The following is a 24,557-nucleotide window of genomic DNA, read 5'->3' as shown; positions in this document are numbered from 1 at the left end:
CTCAACAAAGAAATTTTGGAGAAACATAAATTTTAAGTTTTGTTTTTAACATGTAGGCTTTATATATAAAATTACAGTTTTAACTCATTTGCAACTTAATATCATAGAGTTAAAATGACCTTGCCATATGAGATTTTGTGCTGGTTTAGAGTACGTACCATGGAATCAGACTTGGATCAATCACACGATCTTGGCATCACTGTTTAACAACTGTGATCTTGGAAAAATGGCTTAGTATATCTGTGAATTTGTTTCCTTTCTGTACAATGCAGGTGTTTTTAATGTTATCTATCTCATGAGGTGGTTGTGAGATCTGTATATTTAAGAGAATATTAGGTTTTAAAATGTGGACTCCAATCAGTATATAAAACAGATACTTCTTTATTCACTGACTTATGAGTACCTATATATGGACGGTCTTGTAGGTAACTTACTGAATTATAGGATCTGAAGAGTTTTAAAAGACTCCGTCATCTTAAAAACATGCTCAGTACAGTAATTGTTGGAATTGACATGCACATAGTAGTCCCTTTTTAATAGTGTATACTCAATCCAAATACACCTTAAACAGTTATCAGCTTAAAAAACTTATTCACATGCATTTAACAGAGTGCTAGGTAAGCAGAATTTGGGGGAAATAATTATAGATAAGTTTATTGAGCACTTTCTAATCCCAGATATCATACTTAGTGCTCAAAAGACAAAGTTTTAGTGATGATACAAAGAGTTACATAAACAATATTTGTGGGGAACAGGGAGTGTCCCCAGAAAAGTAGACTCCAAATACAAAATCACAGATGAATATTTAAGCAATCACATAAAATGAGATGTTGAACTAGCGAGTTTAAAGTGAATCTGAAATTGCAGATTGTTCATTTAAGGACATTCCTGGGGCATGTAGTATATGCCAGGAACTGGGAATAAGGGGCATTTATTTATCAAAGACTTAATAGGTAGTGGCACAACCTGCTTTAGTTTGCAAGGTAAGATAAAAACATCAAAAGACTGCCGAAGACTTTGTAAATTACTTGATATCTCTCTCTCCCTCTTTCTGTCTCTCTCTCTCCTAATGATGGTTTAGCTAGAAATGGTTTTATTACTAGAAACACTTAGAGCAAGAACACAGTTCCTGACAACTTAAATTTTATTTATTCAACAAACATCAAATACACAGAAGCAGCTTCCTGATTTCATTGTCTTGACACCATCTCCTCCCTTTGTTTCTATCAAGGGCTATAATTTCTGATACTTCCAATAGTGTCTCAGGAAACAGAACTAATATGGGAAGAATATTAACTGTAAAGGTAGAATGACAATCTCCAATGTAAAAGAATCTAGAAGGATCAATGGAAAATCTTAAAAAGTAATATCATTTGCCACATAATGAAGTAGTCAACCCTGTAAAATTATACCATCTCAGTGGTGGCTAAGGAATGAGATTGCTTCTAATTAAGGAAAATCATAGCAAATGTTCCCATTTTACCCTAAGACAAAGGACATGACAAGTATCTTCAGTTCAGTTCAGTCACTCAGTCTTTCCAACTCTTTGAGACCCCATGGACTGCAGCATGCCAGGCCTCCCTGTCCATCACCAACTCCCAGAGCTTGTTCAAACTCAGGTCCATTGAATCTGTGAGACCATACAAACATCTCACCCTCTGTTGTCCCCTTCTCCTCCTGCCTTTAATCTTTCCCAGCATCAGGGTCTTTCCCAATGAGTTGGTTCTTCACTTCATGTGGCCAAAGTATTGGAGTTCCAGCTTCAGTTATCAGTCCTTCCAATGAGTATTCAGGACTGATTTCCTTTAGGACTGACTGGTTTGATCTCCTTGCAGTCCAAGGGACTCTCAAGAGTCTTCAATACCACAGTTCAAAAGCATCAATTCTTCGGTGCTCAGCTTGCTTTATACTCCAACTCTCACATCCATACATGACTACTAGAAAAACCATAGCTTGTACTAGATGGACTTTGTTGGCAAACTAATGTCTCTGCTTTTTAATATGCTGTCTAGGTTGGTCATAACATTTCTTCCAAGGAGCAAACATCTTATAATTTCATGGCTCCAGTCACCATCTGCAGTGATTTTGGAGCCCAAGAAAATAAAGTCTTCCACTGTTTCCATTGTTTCCCCATCTAATTGCCATGAAGTGATGGGACCAGATGCCATGATCTTAGTTTTCTGAATGTTGAGCTTTAAGCCAGCTTTTTTACTTTCATCAAGAGGCTTTTTAGTTCCTCTTCACTTTCTGCCATAAGGGTGGTGTCATCCTCATATCTGAGGTTATTGATATTTCTCTCAGCAATCTTGATTCCAGCTTGTGCTTCATCCAGCCCAGTGTTTCTCATGATGTCCTCTGCATATAAGTTAAATAAGCAGGGTGACAATTACAGCCTTGATGTACTCCTTTCCTGATTTGGAACCAGTCTGTTCCATGTCAGTTCTAACTGTTGCTTCTTGATCTGCATACAGATTTCTTTTTTATTTTATTTTTTTCATTTATTTGTATTAGTTGGAGGCTAATTACTTTACAATATTGTAGTGGTTTTTGCCATACATGGACATGAATCAGCCATGGATTTACATGTGTTCCCCATCCCGATCCCCCCTCCCACCTCCCTCCCCACCCCATCCCTCTGGGTCTTCCCAGTGCACCAGCCCCAAGCACTTGTCTCATGCATCCAACCTGGGCTGGTGATCTGTTTCACCCTTGATAATATACATGTTTCAATGCTGTTCTCTCTAAACATCCCACCCTCGCCTTCTCCCACAGAGTCCAAAAGTCTGTTCTGTACATCTGTGTCTCTTTTTCTGTTTTGCATATGGGGTTACCGTTACCATCTTTCTAAATTCCATATATATATATGTGTTAGTATACTGTATTGGTCTTTATCTTTATGGCTTACTTCACTCTGTATAATGGGCTCCAGTTTCATCCATCTCATTAGAACTGATTCAAATGAATTCTTTTTAATGGCTGAGTAATATTCCATGGTGTATATGTACCATAGCTTCCTTATCCATTCATCTGCTGATGGGCGTCTAGGTTGCTTCCATGTCCTGGCTATTATAAACAGTGCTGCGATGAACATTGGGGTGCATGTGTCTCTTTCAGATCTGGTTTCCTCTGTATCATACAGATATTTTAAGAGGCAGGTCAGGTGGTCTGGTATTCCCATCTCTTTAAGAATTTTCCACAGATGTTGTGATCCACACAGTCAAAGGCTTTGGCATAGTCAATAAAGCCGAAGTAGATGTTTTTCTGGAACTCTCTTGCTTTTTCAATGATCTAATGGAGTTGGCAGTTTGATCTCTGGTTCCTCCGCCTTTTCTAAATCTAGCTTGAACGTACATAACAAGTATCTTATTCTATCTCAAACATATAAATACAGTGGTGACATTCATGTAATATAATGGGTTAACCTAATAGAATTTGAGGTTTTCAGGTGAGTTTTACATTTTTAAACTGCATTTCCATACTAACTGCTTTGATGGTCAATTGGGATTCTCTTAAACTAAGATTTTGGTCTTCCTAGGTAGCTCAGTGAGTAAAGAACCCAGTTGCAATGCAGGAGACAGGCAGACACGAGTTCAATCCAAGGGTCAGGAAGATCACCTGATAGAGCAAATGCAACCCACTCCAGCATTCTAGACTGGAAAAGTCCATGGGCAGAGGAGCCTGGTGGGCTACCGTCCATGGGGTCACAAGAGTCGGACAGGACTTAGCAACTACACCACCACCACCACCATGATACCTTTCAGGAATTAATTAGTAAAACAAATTCAAATAATACTAAATATGAAATGAAAAGAGTAAAAGTTTATGTCAAGTACTTATCTTACTTTTCTTTATGTCTGCATGCATGCATGCTAAACCACTTCAGTCACGTCCAACTCTTTGCTACCCCATGGACTGTAGCCTGCCAGGGTCCTCTGTCCATGAGATTCTCCGGACAAGAATACTGGAGTGGGTTGCCATTGTTCTACTCCAGATGGGCATACATCCAGCCTGCCACCTGTTTGATATGGCCAAGGAGCTAAGAATCATTTTTATCATTTCAAGTAGTAGAAGGAAAACCAGATTATTTTGCGAAATGTGACAGTTATATACAATTCAGATTTCAGTGTCTGTAGTTACGGTTTTATTGGAACGTAGGCAGTCTTGTTTGTTTCTGTACTGTGTAGGGCTGCTTTCACACTAAAATGGCAGAATTCTATGAGTAGCTGTGGCAGAGACCATACGGTGCAAGAAGCCTAAAATATTTACTATCTCGTCCTTCATGGAGTTTTCTGACCCCTCTTCATTGCACTGATCCTTTCAGGAAGCAGAGAAAATGAGTGCATGTACAGCAATCTGAGTCCAAACCACTTAAGCAAAATAACAATGTTTTCATTCTCCTTGATATTTTAATTTTAATTAAAAGGTAATGAACATCCTAAAATAGAGGAGCAGGAGAAAAGCACACTAAAATTTTGAATTTTTGCAGCTCACAAGAGCAAGATAGCCACTTGTGCCCAAAGTTCTTTGTTAGGTTTCTGTGCCCAGACTTGGTCTGGACATGCCACGATACAGATAATGAACATGGATCATTAAAGAGGGCAGAGTTAGCCAAAATCTGACTTGGTGTCAGCTGCATAAATCTGCTCCAGCATCCCAGTGGGTCCCTGGATCAGCAGATCTCTGATTAGAGCAAATATTAACTATGTATCTGCTCTGTAAATTTCTGCTTTCTATTCTCCAACCTACTTAACTTCACATAATTCATCAGGTCATTTTTTTTTTTTTCCTGTTTCTCTCAGAGCCAGTGCTACCATCCATTCCAAAATAAGCACTAAGCCATCAAAGGAATGTAAAATATTTATTGTCATGCAAATGTGGGCATTATCTGGAAATTTCTGGTTCCAACCTAATGGGCCAAGCTTTGAAAATAACTTTCTCAATGTGTTGAGGAATATTTTCTTCACTTTTATGGCATTGCTTTACTTACTATTATAGCGATTGTTGTACACCATTACACTTTAAATATGTTTATAACTTTACACACTTTGCTTACCATATGCACTTTGAAAACATGACTAAATGGAATAGAAAGACACAATTTCATTTATGACAATTTCACTACATGAGGGAAAAATGAGATTGAATCTTTAAAGTCTTACTTTAAAAGCCTTAAACCTTTTAATTTGCACTATTACACTTATTTTTCTTTAATTACATTCTGGGCAGAAGTTAACACCCTACACTTATAATTTAGGAAATTAAAACTTTCACTAGCACTGTACAGTTATTGTGTTGTGCTTTAATCGTGGTTTACAGGTTCATTAGACTGTTGGTGAGTGGAAATGCCAATGTAAATAAACTACCATTTAAAAAATGATTGTATTTGAAAAGCAGTATAGGATCTCTGTTCTGTTACCAGTTTTTGAAAAATGGAGATGTATACTAGAGCCTAAATAGGATGTTAGTTATCAAGCTACTTTAATGTTTAAACCCTAGCCAGATGCTAAGATCTTAGAAGGATGGTTCTCAGGCCAACTGATTTCAAGCTAATCAAACATCTACTAGGATAATTTTTCCCACTAGTATACAAAAGGGGAGTTAATAAAAAAGAAAGTTTATGCAACATATTTCTATCATACACAGCAAATCTTATATGTACAAAACTCAGGGAACTTTAAGGCCTGCCAAATTCCAGTCTCAAATATACATTCAGATTGGGTCTAATTTACCACCATACAACAAGTTTACCATACAGACAAGCAAATTAAAATGAAAAAAACAAAAAATAGCCTCTTTGTTCTCTCTCTTCTTTCACCCTCATCTAGTAGAAGATCTTTAGTTCCTCTTTCCTCTTCTGCCATTAGAGTGGTATTGTCTGCATATCTGAGATTATTTGTATTTTTTCTGGCAATCTTGATTCCAGCTTGTGATTCATCCAGCATGGAATTTCACATGATGTACTCTGCATATAAATTAAATAAACAGGATGACAATATACAGCCTTGTTGTACTCCTTTCCCAAATTGGAACCAGTCATTTGTTCCATGTTTGGTTCTAACTGTTGCTTCCTGACTCGCATACAGATTTCTCAAGAGAACAAGTAAGTTGGTCTGATAGTCTCGTCTCTTTAAGAATTTCCCACAGGTTGTTGTGATCCACACAGTCAAGGTTTTAGCATAGACAGTGAAGTAGAAGTCAATATTTTGCTGAAACTCCCTTGCTTTCTCCATGATCCAACAAATGTTGGCAAATTGTTTTCTCTGACTCTTCTAAACCCAGCTTGTACATCTGGAAGTTCTCAGTTCATGTACTGCTAAAGCCTAGCCTAAAGAATTTTGAGCATAACCTTGCTGGCATGTGAAATCAGTACAGTAATTTGAACATTCTTTGGCATTGCCCTTTTTTGGGATTGGTATGAAAACTGACCTTTTTCAGTCTTGTGGCCACTTTTCCACATTTTCCAAATTTTCTCACATATTGAGTGCAGCACTTTAATAGCATCCATCTTTAAAGATTTTAAATAGCTCAGCTGGAATAATGTCACCTCCACTAGCTTTGTTCATAATAATGGTTCCCAAGGCCCAGCTCTAGGTGAGTGACCACACCATCATTATCTGGCTCATTAAGATCTTTTTTGTATAGTTCTTCTGTGTATTCTCACCAACTCTTCTTAATTTCTTCTGCTTCTGTTGAGAACTTACCATTTCCATCCTTTATTATTTCCATCCTTGCATTGAAATATTCCTTTGCTAGTTCTGATTTTCTTTAAGAGATCAGTCTTTCCCATTCTATTGTTTTCCTTTTTTTTTTCATTGTTCTTTTAAAAAGACCTTCTTATCTTTCCTTGCTGTTCTCTGAAACTCTGCATTCAGTTGCGTATAACTTTCCTTTTCTCCCTTGCCTTTTGCTTCTCCTTTCCTCAGCTATTTGTGAAGCCTCCTCAGACAACTCTTTTGCCTTCTTGCATTTGTTTTTCTTGGGGATAGTTTAGGACCTTTCTTGAGACTCAGATAATTTCTCTCTTTTGGCTACAGCTTGAACTCTTGAAGTCCCTCAGTACTGCCTGACTTCTGTTACCTGGGTGTGCCCTGCAAGTAGTTACTCCGTGGTAACCTTATGTAAGCAGTCACATATTGTGATGTCTACTTGATCTCTAGCTTCCTGTAGAGATCCAGAACAATCATGGGGCTCATCCCATGAGTTTTCTTCTTCTCAGAAATTGCGGTCTTCACTGCCTGCTGTTCCACATCTGAAAATAGTTTCCTCATGCTTTCCCCCTGCCAGTTCTAGGATTGTTTAACTTATCAGGATAGCTTCAGTTCCAGTTATTTTCACATTGGCAAATGAAATAGAAGCCTGATACATGATTCGTCATTGTTCTTATTTACTGCTATTCCATAGGCTTTATTCCATAAATGCAATAATTTACCTCTCTCTCTCTCTCTCTCTCTATATATATATATATATATATATTTGATTCTGGAAGAGCCTTACATTCTTGGGATTAAATAAGAACTAGCCAAATTGCATCTCTCTTTTTATATACTACTATCTCAAGTTTGTTAGTATTTTTTCTGTTATTTTATGTTATATTCACAGTGAAATTAATATATGGATTAATTTTCAGTGATCCTCTTGTTTGTCATCAGACTAATGCTGTCTTCAAAATGGATTGAAAAGTTTTGGTATATTTCAACATTTGAAACCATTTAGATAGTATTTATAGCTTATGTGAGTATTTGATAGATTTTCATATACTATTTTAGACCTAATGTCTTACCTCTGGGTAAGGTACTATTCTGAAGAAGATTGTAATAATAATTTTATTGTGTCTTCTTATACACATACAATAATTATTTTATGGTACATAATTTAACTTGGAATTGCCATTTTATAGGACATGAACATATCACTTGAAAGTGCTCATACCAGTTTACATTCCTACCAGTAGGATAGGAGCCTGTCTCTCTATCTGTATCCTCTCTTATGCTTGTTATAGTTAACCTTTTAATTTTGAAAAATTTGGATGAGAAATATTTCATTTTATTTTCATTTGAGTTCTCATTTTTGTTCTAATTTTCATGATAAAAGTGAAGTTGAGATGCTATTTATATTTTCCATCCTTTATTCCAAACCTCTACACAGTTTTTTATTTGGTGTGGTGTTTATAGTATTCTTACCAGCTCATAGCTGTTATAAAAGCTATGTCAGTGTCAAATTTTCCCACTGCAAATATCTTTTACCACGTTGTACTGGTTTTTTAACTTTATTTTCTCTCTTATTGAAATATGTTTCAATTTCCACAGTCATTTTAGTGAATATCACTTTACCATTTCTGTTTTTTCTCTGAATTTTCCAAGAAATACTTTTATTCATAGGCCATAAAGACGTTTTCCTACATTTTGTTTTGTAATTTATAAATTTTGACTTTGTATATTTATTTATTTGAAAGGGGAAAAAATTGCTTCTCTTTCTCTACCATGCTACACTCTCAACACTTCTGACATCCCCCCCCATACAATCCAAGCAGTTTTTCAACATTAGCTGAGAATCCTACAATTCAATTTCATTCTAACACTACTATAGAGAATTGACATCAAATCCCAAAAGTTAAGAGCTCACTCCAACAAGACTGCCTCCTTACTTCAGACACCAATTGAAAGTTTGGGTTGTCACCTGTGGTTACTGCAACCCTTGTCTTTGATTCCATATTCTGCTAGAATGGTTCACAGAACTCAGGGAAGAGTTTACTGACTAGGTTACTGGGTTATTATAAAAGGATACGACTCAGGAACAGCCAGGCAGAGCAGGACGCCCAGAGCAAGGTTATGGAGCAAGGAATGCAGCCCTTCTATGCTCTCTCCAGTACCTCCTCGTCATCCCCAACCTGGAAGCGCTTTGAACCCCATACTTTACAGAATTTTATGAAGACTTCATTGCATAGTCAAGATTGATTAAATCTTTGGCCAATGGTGATTAGTGCAACCTCCAGCCTCTCTTCCCTTCAAAGGTTGGGGATCAGGGAGGTAAGAAGCTGGAAGTTCCACTCCTCTAATTATAGCATTGGTTCCCCTGGGCAAGCAGCTCCCATCCTGTGGGTATCTAGGGGCTTGTGAAAAATCAACTCATTAACATAAACTCAAATGTGATTGAAACTGTCTTTTTATGAATAACAAAAGGCATTCCTTTCACCTTTATTGCTATGGAGCTATCTCAGAAACTGAGAACAGAAGAGCAAATACTATGACAAAAGATGTTCCCAAGACCCTTATTACTCAAGATGTTACAAAGCTTTTAGGAGTTCTGTGTCCAAGAACTGTGGATAAGACCAAAATATATATATTCTTATTATAAAACATAATAGCACATTATTTAATCCACCAATCACCATTTTTATGGCATAGGTATTAAATTTCCTGTATGGATAATCAATTTTACCAGCACTAATTACTAAATTGTTACTAATATTAATAGGTTTTATTTGATACCATCTCTGACATAACACACATTTCTGAACTCTCAAATCTCTATTTTCTTCTTTCTCTGAAAATATTATAATATTTAATTATTAACATTTTATAGTAATCAGTACCTCACTGGTTAACTGTTCTGACTTCATTCTCCTACAAAATTTTCTTGACTATTTTTGATCCTTTGTTCTTATGTAGATTTTCTGAAGTTTGTCAGACTTCATTAAAAACTGTTGCTAATGTGACGGCATTTAATTTATAGATCACTTTGTGGAAACGATATATTAGTACTAAGTCTTTCAGTACATAAAGGTGTTCTATGTCTTAATATATATGAAATCTTCTGCCGCTCTGTTACATTTTATAATTTTCTCCGTAGAGGTATTTTTTATTAGGTTTAATCCTAATATCTTCATGGTTTCTATTGCCACATTAAATAGAATCTCTTTTCTGTGATGTTTTCTAATTGACTTTAATCAGTATGTAAAATGTTGATTTTTGCATTTTAATTTTTTAAGTTAGCTATCCAGTTGGTTATCTGATTACATATAATATTTTGTCTATAGATCCTCTTTGAATATTCTATAATATCATACTAGCCATCATTAACAGACCTTTGTTTTCTTCTAAATAGCATGTTTCATGCTAAAGGAACATGTAACCTCACCTCACAAACTGCAAGGGAGGGTGGGAAATGTCACCTTTGTATAAACTCAGGAAGAGTAAATGAACATGGTGAGCATTTAGTCAAATTCACTTATTGTCTGCCCTTCTGATCACCAAATGTATATTTCTCTCTCCCGTCACAAATAATACATTCACTTAAAATGCTCAATGTGTCACCCAGTCACTGTATTCAGTTCAAAATCCAAGATATCTCTTCTGTGTGACAGCTTTTGATACTAAATAAAATATAATATGTGTCACCAGATGTAATATGCCATGGTAGGACAAGATCACCACATTAAATACCTCTTAGTGAAGGTATGCAATATAAGGGGAAGGAAGAAAGTATTTAAGTCCCCAGAGGGCCAGCACTTTAAAGGCTTTCATTTTACTCTCTGGAAAGAATTGCTTTCCCCATTTTTTCCCATAACTCTAGTTTCTGTCATTTTGGAGGCGTCTCCTTGGGTTCATCAGAGATGGGTGTTGGGAGCCTGGCTTCCTTGAAGGGTATGCTGAATTTAAAGACTTCCTCCTTTTCATGGAAACTATTGGCTAAGCATTGTTTTGCATCTTAAAAAGTCAAGGCTTTTTAAGAATCAAAGCTTGTTTCTTTGGCACAGTATTTCTTCAACAGTGCAATAGGCATCATACAAATTTGCTTTTGATAAGATACCAATTTCATTAACCACATCCCTCCTTTTGCTTCATCCTCTCTCTTGGTGATGGCAACTGCCATAAGTCAGTCTGGAATGAGTGAAAAGGTTGCAATCCTTTCTCTGATTTTTGCCCTTGGTCCCTTAACTTAACTGAGAAGTTGAACTTGGAATCATACTCTTAATCTCATATTTTTCACATTTCATTTTGTTCAATTGAAATTTTTGCTACTGTTGAATTTATCAGGTGCCATTTGGACTATATTTCAGTAGCTAGTCTGCTGAAGTCATAAACTTGTTTCTCTTCCTTTTGTGTCTACTGAAGAACTAGTCATTCCTTCCTTGAGCTCACCCTCTCTTGCGCTAACCTGTTTCAGGCAGTCATAGCCAGTACTGTTTTCCAACTCTTTTCCCTACAGTTACCATTTCCAAAGAATTATTGTTTGCCTCCCAATTTATTTCAGGTGTTACTTTACCTGACATTTTTCAGCTGAAAAACAAAGGTCACTGAACTGATAAGTATAGATGATTGGGGCAAGCAGATTTGGCGGGGCAGGGGGGTCAGGGTAGCCAAGTACAGAACTATGGAAAGAAGTCAGGAAGCAGTTATAATAATTCAGGAAGATCTGATAGTGACTTTAGTAGGAGCTGGCAGTAGGGATGGAACAAGGTCTTCAGATTTTATATATATATATATATATACACAACAGAGTCTATTTCATTTGCTGATAGATTTAATGTGAAAGAGAAAGTCCTGTATAAAGGATGACTAAAGACTAATAATCAAAAAAATCTATAAAGATGTTTTTACCATTGCTGCTGCTTCTAAGTCACTTCAGTCGTGTCTGACTCTGTGCGACCCCATAGAAGGCAGCCCACCAGGCTCCCCCATCCCTGGGATTCTCCAGGCAAGAACAACGGAGTGGATTGCCATTTCCTTCTCCAATGCAAGAGAGTGAAAAGTGAAAGTGAAGTCGCTCAGTCGTGTCTGACTCCTAGCGACCCCATAGAAGGCAGCCCACCAGGCTCCTCCGTCCATGGGATTTTCCAGGCAAGAGCACTGGAGTGGGGTGCCATTGCCTTCTCCGGCTTTTGCCATTACCTCATAGTAAGTATTATAGCAAATTTTAGGGGCATAAATATTAATAAATCCCAGTATCTTTCTTTCCACAACTCATTTTTTATTCAAGGGACTAGTCATACATCTAGATAATCACCACACAGTGTACTGTGGGTAAGTATAATTATATGATTATGAAATGATTGTTCCGGGAGTACATAGGAGAGAGTGGATTACTTTACCTGGTGGGAAAAGGAGATTTTGCAAAGGAGATGAAAGGGACTTGATTCCTCAACAATGACCAAGAAAAATGAATAGGATTAAAATTTAAAATACCTCTTAAATGGGAAATTTTATCTTTTACCACACAGATATCAATTGTTCATATGAGTAGTTGTATAACAGATATAAGTACAATCACTATCTTGTAGCAAATGTCAGCATTGCAATCTTACTAACATATTGTTTTCCCATTGGTTACAAATTTTAAAACTTCTCTTCATGTTAATCTACAGTTTGGGATCAGCTGAGTCTCCGTTTGGCTATTAACTAACTCTATGAAACTTCATAAGGAAATTAACCTCTATAAGGTCTTCTTTTCAGCACAAATCAAGGTGTGGACTCCAGTATTTCTCAAATCACTTTACATGGTGATTTAATGGGAAAAAAAAATCAAAGATAAGTTGAAAATACAGTTATTCATAGATAAAAGTTATTCATTGATAATTTTTATTATTTTAAGGATCAGATAGAATTTAAAATTACCAAAATTTCCTAAATCAATAAGCAGATCATGCCATATATTTCATTTCCTTGGACAGATTTCAATAGGATAAAATGATCAATATCTCCCAAGTTAAAATCTACATGCTTCATGAAAAATCATCACATTTAGACTTACTATATTATTGTTGTTAAATTATAATAAAATAAAAATTTGAATAATTTTAAACAAATTGGATATCCCTAAAGTTGTGTTAATTTGTTGCCAAAGAATACATGACAGTTTCCTTACACTGTACCTTAAGCTCAATGGTAAATCATATTTATTTTAAGATGTTCATATGAAAAATGATTGAGGGGTATGTATGAAATCTGAGGTATATCTCACCCTGAAAGTTTTGAGTTGCTTTGCTATGTGAGGTCATCCATTATAAAAATCAGCAGTGAAATGATCTTATTTGAAAGTATCATAAAGCTCAAAGGCAAATCTATATTTAGAAAATTCTAGTGATGTTTTGAAAACAACTGAATGACTCATCTAATGAATGAGATTGTGTGGCTTCCTTGGAATTCTAAGCATTTGAACATCTTCTAACCTAACTCCTTCCTCCCCCCATCTTTCTCCTCTTTTTGTATTTTTGTTTCCAGAGAATGGATAAGAATTAAAAATTTTTTGCACCCTATCTTTTAACTTTCATATTCCCATACTCTTTTAGGTCTCACCAACCCTATTTGAGTTGAATGACTGCCACTGTGGGTTTAAATCTATAGTTCTGAAAACTCTTCATTTAGAGCTTGAGGTGGATATAGGTGGGTGTCAGGGAATTAAGAGATCATGGATTCACATCTTGACCATGATCTTAGAGGGAAATCATTTCATTTCACCAGCACTCAATTTCCTTATTTCATTTAAAATTCCATATTTGACTCTTGTGCTATGCTATGCTTTGTCGCTCAGTCAAGTTTGACTCTGCGACCTCATGGATGGTAGCCCACCAGGCTCTTTTGTTCAGGGGATTCTCCAGGCAAGATTACTGGAGTGGGTTGCATGCCCTCCACCAGGGGATCTTCCCAACCAGGGAATGAACCCAGGTTTCCCCACTGCAGGCAGATTCTTTACTATGTGAACCTCCATATATATAAAATAGGATAATTACTTATTTGTGGCATAATTAATTTACATAAAATATTGTTAAGCCAAGCCAGAGAAGATTCTCAAATAAATTAAAATTTATTTAAATTAATATATATTTTGTTCTGTTCTAATTACAAAACAGTTCTCTATTTCTTTTTTTCTCTTTCAGGTTTCTGAAATGTATTAATCCATTTTTTAAATGTTTGGTCTTAGAATAACCCATTTTGCTAGATACTTTCCCAATAATTTTTAAACTCATGTTTATTTTAAAAGTAATATAATACATGTGTTTCTGATTCATTTCACTTAATCTATCCAAATATTGTTGTCTATGAATGTACTAATGGAGAAGGAGACTCTTTTATTGGGTGTTTGAAATACTTTAAAGAAACAACAATTTGCCAAGAAGTAAAGTAATTTCTAAAAGTTTGATGTTCTTGGTATCTATGAAATTCGTTTCACCAAATTTATTCAAGCACTTAGTTCAAGAATCCTCACTAAAATAAGAGCCACAAACTTAACTAAATCAAAATTTTTCATTCCTCTTCTTCCCAAACAATATGGCCCTAGTGTCCAGATATTCATAATCTGATTTAACAAATTTCTTTAGATTCAAATCTCTGTTTCAGATAATAAAAAGAAACCCAATTCATTACTAATAAGAGAATCAAATTGAGAATAATGAATAGCTGACTTTGAGTAGAAATGAAATGCTATTATTTCTACATGCCAGTGACTATTACTCAATTAATGTAAAAATAACAAGGAGAAAATCTGCCTTTTCAAAATAAGTGCTGTGAACTTTCTCATACTTTCCTTGATCTATTCACTGAATACAAACAATATTTGCCTTTTCTTTATTTTTTTCTCTGAAGGAATCTTTCCTTTTTTCTGAAGGAGGAAAGATATGCATATGTTCAATTCAGTTCAGTCACTCAGTCGTGTCCTACTCTTTGCGACCCCATGAACCGCAGCACGCCAGGCCTCCCTGTCCATCACCAACTCCCGGAGCCTACCCAAAATCACGTCCGTTGAGTCGGTGATGCCATGCAACCATCTCATACTCTGTCGTCCCCTTCTCTTCCTGCCTTCAATCTTTCCCAGCATCAGGGTCTTTCAAATGAGTCAGCTCTTCGCATGAGGTGGCCACAGTATTGGAGTTTCAGCTTCAACATCAGTCCTTCCAATGAACACCCAGGACAGATTTCCTTTAGGATGGACTGGTTGGATCTCCTTGCAGTCCAAGGAACTCTCAAGAGTCTTCTCCAACACCACAGTTCAAAAGCATCAGTTCTTCGGCACTCAGCTTTCTTTGTAGTCCAACTCTCACATCCATACATTTGAATGCATGTATTCAAATAATAACAAAAACACCAACAAAGATAGCAACAATTCCTTCACTAAGAGCAGGCTAATATAATGTCAGAGCTCAGAGACAAACTATTTTTGCAAATTGATTGACTTAAGAGAAGTTTATTTTTCTTTCCAAGAACTTCAGAGTGTCTATTTCTTTTGGTAAGTAGAGATAAAAATGCATATCTAAGCTTTTTTTAAAAATTGATAAAGCTAAAATATGTTCACACTTCCTTTATAAAGTAGGTCTTATTTATTTCTAGGTATTGATAAGCTACCATATTATTAGCCAAGTCCTTTAAACCAGGTGTCGAATAAGGATTCAATTTAATAATAGTTTAAGGAAATGTTAAATTGCTGCTGTACTTCTATGCTACCTTTCACAACAGATCCTCATACTTAATTTTCAACATTTCTCTAGATTTTCAGTGCAACTAAGACAGAATTCTTGAAGTCAAAATATTTCTATTTTGTGAGTATTTTTGCTTTATTGAATATGTCTCTAAGATATTCTTTATTTAGTAGCTTTCTTCTTTAAAACTCTCCAATATTGATCAAAATTAATGTATTTCTTATTTAAAAATCTGAAATAACAGCTGACAGTCTGGACTGAAAACACAAGCTGATGTAATTATTAGCAGATCTTTGGACAATAACTGAATTATTAAACATTGGGGAGAATGACAAAAGGTGACAAAGAACACATACAAACGATCTTTCCTTGAGGAAAGTTCTTGGAAGCTGCTATAAAATCTTCTACTTATGTTTCATTGGCCAGAATGTCATCATCACATGGCCACACCAAGTTCATGTGAATAATTAGGAATATAATCTGAGTATTGGGTGCCCAGCTATTTTATTTTTAAACATAGAAGAAATTCAAAGCAGATATTAAGAACAATGTGTCCTCTTGCCACATGATCCAAGTTTGGTTTTGAAGTTTTCTTTCCAACGAGTTTCCTACTCAGTAAGTATAAGGCAATGCAAGAAAACTAGCTTGCTGTCTTACGAACTTAATCCTTCACAGTATGCTGAATATCTATTCAAACAAATGGAGAACACAAATACTTAGTAATGTTTAAAATGGGTGAAATATATTCCTTTTCTTATTATCTGTAAATATTACTAGTTTTTGCCCTTTTATAAAAGAAAAAATGCATGACAAATATTTCCTTGAAATTTGTCATCTCTATTTGGTCTTTTGTTCCAGTCTTCCTAAACATTTTTCCTGTATTTCTCACTCTTAGTTTTTATTTTCATCCACTTTTCTTTTCCTTAACATTCTATTTTTTAAAATATTTATCATTAAAAGCCTACCTTTATCTGCAAACAAAATAACATGGTACAAAATAACATTTACTTTCTGACATATATATTTGTCTGTTTACATTATAAAATCACTAAAATATCTGTTTAGCAAAAAATAGGAAAATAAATGCAAAAAAGCAAAATGGCTGTCTGAGGAGGCCTTACAAATAGCTGTGAAAAGAAGAGAAGTTGAAAAGCAAAGGAGAAAAGGAAAGATATTCCCATCTGAAAGCAGAGTTCCAAAGAATAGCAAGGAGGGATAAGAAAGCCTTCCTCAGCGATCAATGCAAAGAAATAGAGGAAAACAACAGAATGGGAACGACTAGAGATTTCTTCAAGAAAATTAGAGATACCAAGGGAACATTTCATGCAAAGATGGGTTCGATAAAGGACAGAAATGGTATGGACCTAACAGAAGCAGAAGATATTAAGAGGTGGCAAGAATACACAGAAGAACAGTATAGAAAAGATCTTCACGACCCAGATAATCACGATGGTGTGATCACTCACCTAGAGCCAGACATCCTGGAATGTGAAGTCAGGTGGGCCTTAGAAAGCATCACTACGAACAAATTTAGTGGCGGTGATGGAATTCCAGTTGAGCTATTTCAAATCCTAAAGGATGATGCTGTGAAAGTGCTGCACTCAATATGCCAGCAAATTTGGAAAACTCAGCAGTGGCCACAGGACTGGAAAAGGTCCATTTTCATTCCAATCCCAAATAAAGGCAGTGCCAAAGAATGCTCAAACTACCACACAATTGCACTCATCTCATATGCTAATAAAGTAATGCTCAAAATTCTCCAAGCCAGGCTTCAGCAATACATGAACTGTGAACTTCCAGATATTCAAGCTGGTTTTAGAAAAGGCAGAGGAACCAGAGATCAAATTGCCAACATCTGCTGGATCATTGAAAAAGCAAGAGAGTTCCAGAAAAACAACTATTTCTGCTTTATTGACTATGCCAAAGACTTTGACTGTGTGGATCACAATAAACTGTGGAAAATTCTGAAAGAGATGGGAATACCAGACCATCTGACCTATCTGTTGAGAAACCTGTATGCGGCTCAAGAAGCAACAGTTAAAACTGGACATAGAACAACAGACTGGTTCCAAATAGGAAAAGGAGTACCTCAAGGCTGTATATTGTCACCCTGCTTATTTAACTTACATGCAAAGTACACCATGAGAAACGCTGGCCTGGAGGAAGCACAAGCTGGAATCAAGATTGCCAGGAGACATATCAATAAACTCAGTTATGCAGATTACACCACCCTTATGGCAGAAAGTGAAGAGGAACTAAAAAGCCTCTTGATGAAAGTGAAGGAAGAGAGTGAAAAAGTTGGCTTAACGCTCAATATTCAGAAAACTAAGATCATGGCATCTGGTCGCATCACTTCATGGGAAATAGATGGGGAGACAGTGGAAACAGTGTCAGACTTTATTTTTGAGGGCTTCAAAATCACTGCAGATGGTGATTGCAGTCATGAAATTAAAAGACGCTTACTACTTGGAAGGAAAGTTATGACCCACCTAGGTAGCATATTAAAAAGCAGAGACATTACGTTGCCAACAAAGGTCCATCTAGTCAAGGCTACGTTTTTTCCAGTAGTCATGTATGGATGTGAGAGTTGGACTACAAAGAAAGCTGAGCACCGAAGAATTGATGCTTTTGAACTGTGGTGTTGGAGAAGACTCTTGCAAGTCCCTTGGATTGCAAGGAGATCCAACCAGTCCATCCTAAAGGAGATCAGTCCTGGGTGTTCATTGGAAGGACTGATGCTGAAGCTGAAACTCCAGTACTTTGGCCACCTCATGCAAGGAGTTGACTCATTGGAAAAGACCCTGATGCTGGGAGGGATTGGGGGCAGGAGGAGAAGGGGACAACAGAGGATGAGATGGCTGGATGGCATCACCGACTCGATGGACATGTGTTTTGAGTAGACTTCGGGAGTTGGTGATGGACAGGTAGACCTGGCATGCTGCGATTCATGGGGTTGCAAAGAGTTGGACATGACTGAGCAACTGAACTGAGTTTGCTTTACTTGCTATGGAGAATAAGGGAGATGTTAACAGTATAAACTATGTTAATTTTGGAGAGCTGGGCTTACATATACAAACATAATGAACAATGTAAATACTTAAGTATTTCCATGCTAAATTTGGGGATAAGGATTAAAAGTTCCTGTGCATTTTTTGGGTAAGAACATGCAAAAGGAATACAGAAAATCTCCTCTAAAAGTAGGATTTAAAGTGTCCTTTGAAGGAGGTTTAGGCAGTTGAAGAATAACTGAGACATTTTCTCAGATAAGAATGACATGAACAAATAAATGCAGGAGTAAGCAAGGCAAATACCATGTTGCTGAAGGCTCTATTTATACTAAACAAGAGGGATGGGAGTAAAAGAAAGTAGTGTCATAGATGCCATGTATAAAAGCTTTAAATATGTGATAAAGTGAATTCTTACATGACTTTTAAATTTTAGATTGGCATTTGATTTACAAGAAAGTCGTGAAGATAGTGCAACTTCCCAAGTAGCTACATCCAATTTCCCTTATCATTAATATTTTATAACACTATGAGACATGTATCATGATTATTGAGCAAATATTCATAGATTATTATTAACTAAAGTCTACTTAGATTTTCTTAGTTTTTACCTGAAGTTAGTTTTCTGTTTCAGAATTCTTTCCAGGATACCATATTTTATTGAGTCACCATGTCTGTTTAGACTCTTCTGAGGTATGATGATTTCTCAAAATTTTCTTGCTTTTTTATTGAAGTGTAGTTACTATACAATATTATGTTACATAGGCACAATATAGTGGTTGACAGTTTTTAAAGGCTATGTTATATGTATAGTTATTATAATATGTTGACTATATTCCCTGTGCAGTACAGTATATCTTTGTCATTTATTTTATTTATTTATTTAAAGCTTGTAACTTTAACTCCCCTAACCCTGTATTGCACTTCCCCTCAGTCTTCTTCCCACTGGTAACCATTAGTTTGCTCTCTGTATCTGTGAATCTGCTTTTTTTTTTTGTTGTTACATTCACTAGTTTGTTGTATTTTTAGAGACAATATATAAGTGATATCATATGGTATTTGGCTCTATCTGTTTGACTTACTTAGTATAATATCCTCCAAGTCCCTCCATGTTATTGGAAAGAGCAGTTTTTTTTTTTTTGGCTGAGTAGTATTCCACTTAGGTATATATCTGTCATATCATTTACAAACATTTTCTCATATTCAGTGGATTTTTTTTTTTTTTGCTAATATAGCCTGAAGTCAGGGAGCCTGCTTTTTCCAGTTCTGTTCTTTCTTAAGATTATTTTGGCTATTCTAGGGTCTTTTTTGTTTCTATATAAAATTTCAAATTACTTGTTCTAATTCTGTGAAAAACACCATTGGTAATTTGATCAAGTTTATGTTGAATCTGTAGATTGGCTTAGGGTGGTGTTGTTCAGTAGCTAAGTCAGGTTCAACTCTTTGCGACCCCATGGACTGCAGCACGCTGGGCTTCCCTGTCCTTCAGTATCTCCCAGAGTTTGCTCAAACTCATGTGCATTGAGTCAGTGATGCCATCCAGCAATCTCATCCTCTGTCACCCCCTTCTCCTCCTGCCCTCAATCTTTTCCAGTATCAAGGTCTTTCCCAACAAGTCATCTCTTCTCATCAGGTGGCCAAAGTGTTGAAACTTCAGCTTCAGCATCAGTCCTTCCAATGGATATTCAGGTTGATTTCCTTTAGGATGGATTTGTTTGATCTCCTTGCTGTCTCAGTATGATCACTTTAGCAATATTGATTCTTCCAATCCAAGAATACAGTATGTCTTTCTGTTTGTATCATCTTTAATTTCTTTCATCAGTGTCTTATACTTTCCTGGATACAGGTGTTTTGCCTCCTTAGGTAGTTTTATATCTAGAGATTTTATTCATTTTGATGCAATGGTAAATGGAATTGTTATCCATAATTTCTATTTTTATTTTCCTTGTTTTTCATGACCTTGACAATGTTTAGAAATACTTGTGAAATACTTTTCAGAATGTCTTTCAATTATGACTTGTCAGGTATTCTTCCTGTGCTTAAACTAAAATTATTAGATTTTAACCAAATCCTCACAGGAGTAAATGCTTTTATCATCATATAAAGGATACAGTCAACATGATTTATCACCACTGATGTTACCTTCGATTACCTACTTGAGTGAGGTAGTATTTTTTCAGGTTTTTCCCACTATGAAGTTATTCCTTTCTCACGTTCTGTTTCTTCTTTATAATCTAGCCACTTTCCGCAGCCCATACCTAAGAAATAGGGAGTCAAGTTCCACCTCCTTGAGAATAGAATATATAAATTATTTGGTATTCTTCTCTATGGAAAATGCATCTATTTTCTGCATTTTTTATTTGATATTTATGGAATCATAGGTTATTGTTTTATACTTTGGGTTATAGCTCAATATAAATGTATTTATTTTGTTGCTCATACCGTTCCAACTTAGAATTAGTCATTTTTCAAGTAATCCTGATTCTTTTTATCAGAGAATGGTGTTAGAACTCAGGCTCTAGATTCTATGTGTGCTTATTGTTATTGGGGTGTCATTGCTTCTAGTCTCTCTTAGCTGGTAAAGCAAGGAAATATATGTGAGTATCTAAACCCACTTATATGTTACCTATTAATCTACTTTATATTATAATCTACTAATACTAATTGTATCTACTAATAATTATCTATTATCCATCTATGTATATATAGTTATACAAATATACAGTATATATAGTACATATATATATGTGTATATATACACACAATATATGTATGAAGGTAAACCAGGAAAACATTCTGATAAGCCTATACTGATATAGTCAACTCTAATTCATCACCACATGGAACTTTGTAGCCTCTTCCCCTTGCTTATCTGTAATCTCCTACTCCAATAGCGAGAAAAACTGGCTCCCATCATCTAGAATCCAGTTATTTTTTCAAATTCCAGTATACATGTATAACAGATTAGAATTATTAACTCATACTCCCATGAAAAACATGCCATCAGCTAAACTGCAGAGCTTAGGGACAGTTACTTTTGCATTCACACTTATAGTCTTCCCTCATTTCCAAAGTTACTTACATCAGTATCTTTTTCCTACTATCCTAAGTGAGTTTATTTCACACCTTTATAATATAGTTAAGGCTCTTCTGTCACAATCAGCATTTCTTCCTTGAATCCCTCAGCCTCCTAAATTATTATTTTTTTTCTTTCCATACATTAAGTTATATATTTTATGAGTTTTGGCAAATGCTTAGTGTTCTGTGGCCTCTTTACAGTTTCTTACATAATGGTTTTGCCAATTCCTAAAGATAATTTTTACAAAGTTATGTTAGGGAATTTGCTCTGTGATGCAGGGAGCTCAACCCAGTGCCCTATGACAACCTAGAGAGGTGGCATAGGGTGGGAGGTGGGAGGGATGGTCTAGAGGAGGAGACATGTATATACCTATGGCTGATTCATATTGATGTATGCAGAAACCGGCACCACATTTAAAGCAATTATCCTCCAATTAAAATGTTTAAAAATAAGTAAATTACTTGGAAAAAAATTTTAAATAATAAATATTTATGAGACCAGAATACTAATTTTTTAGACTTTTATGCCTACATACAATAGGAAAATTGTTTCACCATTCTTAGAGATTAATGATTTTACAGTGTATTTCTGTATAATTGTTCATTTATCAGATTTCCCATGTCATTTAAATTTCTTCAAAATATTCAGTGTAATACATATTACTTAACTTCGTTATGAAGCATTAGCTTTTGCATGCCCAAATTAAATAGAATACTATAATGCTATAATATTGATCATCATCATATGTGGAAATTTTTACTCAGCCATTGAAAACAAGGCAAAGATTGTAAAATGAATGCAGAATAAAGGATCCTAGTTAGTACTATTAAATATTACATTAAATTTCATTGAAAATGTTCACAGAATTTCAATTTTCTTCCTAATTTCTTAGTATTTGAAATTTCTTGCAATTTGAGGATCTCAGTGTTAACAATAAGACAGGAGATACATACATCCTACTCCCACACATTCCTTGCCTATTTCTCAAATAAGGTTGTAGGAACTGGGCTTGCTTTTCTACTGTGAAAGTCATGTAGTTTTATTGAATGCCAGGAATTTAAGGGAGGCACTAGGATTCTGATTTCTACTAAAAAGGTGATTTTTTGGCACCTTTTTTTGGCAATTTTTTGGCAATAAGCCCCAATAATTTATCTTAAGTGTCCCAACTATCTTTGAAATGTTTCAGGTTGTCCACTATTGCATTTAAATTGTTAGCAAAATTTTTTAAAAGTCAATTATAAATCCTTTTTTTTTTTTTTGATTCAACATATGTAGTCCTTCCACTTCCTCTCCCTAGACACACACACACACACAAACACATACATACACAACCAGCACCTTTAGTGTTTACAAATTTGCTTTGGCACTAAATTTAGCTATTTGGCCCAGGAAAACATATAGGTCACTAATGCATTACCATCCTTCCATGCTTTATTTTCTACATTCTCGGTATAAAGAAAAAAGAAAAACCAGGCCCTAAGTGTTGTGTACAAATGTGACAATGATTTCCCCTTTCTGAGGTAAGAGTGGAGTGGGGCATAGAGGAATATCACACACACAAAAGTCTGAGAGCGTGGCAGGTGAACAGGGTGTAATTGCATGTTGAAAATCCTCCAAGTAAGAACCTCTCTTCCAAGTAAGAACGTGTATATAATAGCAGCACAGTGGTAGATGTGCCGGAGAGCACAGGCTTGCATCCACTACACCAGAGACCAAAGTGTCGTTGCTTGAAGAGCTATTGTTTGCATTGGAAGACAAATAGCCAAGCATGCAAACTAGGAAGCTGTTCTGACCTTCTACTCTCTGTTCCCCAGGGAGGCCATTTTTTAAAAAAAAGAGAACCATTGATTTTTTACATCAGACAGATACATATCACAACTAGTAGTAAATTGCCCATGATTCCCTGTATTATGTTCCCCAGGGAGTCTTCTGCAAGGGGAAACCAATGATTTCAACTTTTCAGGTATGAAGTTGCCCTTAAATTATCTCCTTTATAATCTTAGTACATACTGTGTCAATAACGGGAAAACAAAAAAGAACATAGTTCAAGCACATAAAGAATGGATATTTGCTAAAAAGGAAAGAACAAGAAAATCTACTTGGATGCATTTAAAACTAGTTTTGTACACAACTCAACGTTATTTTTTCTCAATAAGTATAGGAATGCTTTTTGTTCTGTGAATACACACATTTGTAGTGAGGTGGGATTAACTTTATGTTGAGTTCTCTAAGCCTCAAACAGATTTGGAATGTTAAAAAAATATCCAAAAATGATTTTACTTCCACTTCTCATGCAGTTAATCTGGTTCTCAAATACCCCCATCTTAGAAGAACTCTTATTCAGACTAATTCTTTAAAAACGTGTTAATATGAAGAATTCACTGGAGGTAGAAGAAAAAAATGCAAGTCACTCCAAAGGCACTTTTACCTTTATTTCCTACCTCATTGTTTTGAAAAATGATGCTTTGAAAGGGCCAGTCTAACATGTAACTGATGTAGAATTTTATTACTGCAAGAGTCCAGAAAAAAATGTGTAATAAATTAGAATATAAACAACATTAATACCTCTTCAAACTTGCATATAATTCGATAACTCTTTAAACACCTTGCCCCTATCCTACCTATTCCTGTGTACTCCTGCGAACTCTTTCATTGGATATCTCCTATTTTCAGATGTTTCCTCTTTTGTTCACATGATGGTTTTCAGAAGCAATACATGTTAACTGTGGCCTGTCAACAACCGTAGCATTAAGAGAGCACTGCATTAAGGTTTTATCTGCAAAAGTCCAGCAGTTATTTTAGATTGATTTGTTTTAGGGATAGTAGCATGACTCAGTGGTGAACAGACATATGACATTCTTATTGAACTGTCCTGACTCAAATGGGATTGTGAATGTGGTCAGAAAATGTGTGAAGCTAATTAGTAGAAATTGTATCTAAGAGAAAACAGGGTGCAGAAATCAAAAGATGGGGAAATAGATGCTTGGCAGACAAACGAATCCTCCCCTACAAGTTCCGGTATTTTGAGAAATAGAAGGTGTTGAGAGTTGATATAAATATT

This window comes from Odocoileus virginianus, chromosome 3 (assembly GCF_023699985.2).
Source record: "Odocoileus virginianus isolate 20LAN1187 ecotype Illinois chromosome 3, Ovbor_1.2, whole genome shotgun sequence".
NCBI lineage: Eukaryota > Metazoa > Chordata > Mammalia > Artiodactyla > Cervidae > Odocoileus > Odocoileus virginianus.
The sequence above is the reverse complement of the archived record's forward strand: the minus strand, read 5'-3'. Positions refer to the sequence as shown.